This window comes from Cricetulus griseus, chromosome 2 (genome assembly GCF_003668045.3).
Source record: "Cricetulus griseus strain 17A/GY chromosome 2, alternate assembly CriGri-PICRH-1.0, whole genome shotgun sequence".
Lineage (NCBI taxonomy): Eukaryota > Metazoa > Chordata > Mammalia > Rodentia > Cricetidae > Cricetulus > Cricetulus griseus.
The window spans coordinates 372,352,465-372,354,039 of NC_048595.1; positions in this window are offsets into that span (position 1 = coordinate 372,352,465).

The window sequence follows — 1,575 nt, forward strand, 5'->3', positions numbered from 1 at the left end:
ACTACATGGACTCACTGTGCCCTTGTTCCTCCTACATTTCAGATGGGGGATTGTACCCCTTTCCTCAGCCCACTGAAACACTCCCTTTACCCTTCTGGGTGAGGCTCACCTTTAGGCCCAGTTGAAAGAGCTGGTGAGCGTAGGTCCTGAATTACTTTGTTTAACTGCTCAGAGATGGCTGGGGCCTTAGCCTGTGCTGCTTGTTGGTAGGGCTTCTCTGCTCATGGAGGGAAAGGAAGAAGGAGAGAGATGGGGTCAGAGGACAGATAAGAAGTTGCAGTGTCTTCTAGGATCCGGTCCCCAAAAGACACTTGCCATCAGTCCGTTCATTAGCCAGGCTGTGCTTGTGCAGCAGGTGGGGATATAGGCTTCTCCTCTGCAGTGGGAGAATGTCTAAGAATCTGGATGTTTTATGATCAGCACAAACAGCATCCATGGAAGGATCTCTTTTCAGCAGGGTGTGTGCACGCGCGCGCGCACGCGTGTGTGTGTGTGTGTGTGTGTGTGTATGTGCGCGTGTGTGTGAGTTGAGGAATCAAACAGCTTCCTATATGTGAGGCAAATGTTGTCCCACTGATCCACACTCCATTCTTCACGGGGAAAAGGAAGGGGACAGCTGGGGAGTGTCGCAGCTGTGGATCTGGCTGCTGGCCTGAGTGCTACCGGTAGTGCTACTGTGCTAACAGCAGTGGCATGACACTGTCCCCTCCTGCGTGTGCCTGATCAGAAGCAAAAGGAGGCAAATACATCCTTGAGGCTAAGGGAAGAGAAACAGAGGCAGGAGGCAGATTGTCCTCCGCAGCCTCTTTGATAGGCACAGACTAGCACATTGTCATCAAGCTGCAGCCAGAGAGGCAGCCAGAGAAAAGTCAGGAAGCCACAGAACTTGCTGTTCCAGCTTAGGGTGGGTGTTCAGACTACAAGACCTTCTATGTGCCAGTTCCAGCAGGTTGCATAAAATCAGCCTTTAGCTGCCTCACCCCCAACACACACAGGCACACACATACAGACACACACACACACACACACACACACACACACACACACACACACACACACACACAATGCACCCCTACTCTCCCAGCTGGGAGAGGATAGCCTGGGTTGATGCCAGACTGTCACTCTTCCGAATATCCCAAGTAAACCAAGTATCCATGGTCAGGCTCAGCAAGGTGTATTGGGAAGAATCCAGAGTGAAGTCTCTGGAGGGAGGGGTAGACAGTACCTGTCTGTAGCCTCACTGAGCCTGGGAAGGACTGCAAAGGAGGCAGAGAGGACTTGGTATTGCCTCTGTCACACATATGTGTGCTGTAATGCAACAGGTAATTATGTATGCTCACATGTACCAAGAAACATCAGCCTCACAGTTGAGTTTAGACACCCCCTCAGATCTCTCTCTCTTGACACTCAAAAGTTAGAGTTGGCTGGTTCTGGCCATAGGTTTGATCCTAAAGACCCAGCAGGAAGGGACAGCCAGGGTATAACTGTGACTGGCCTGGCCTGCTTTCCTTGGGACTTTAGGAGCTCATACTCCCTGGACATTGGGCTCAATTCAACATTGCAACACCTATGTGA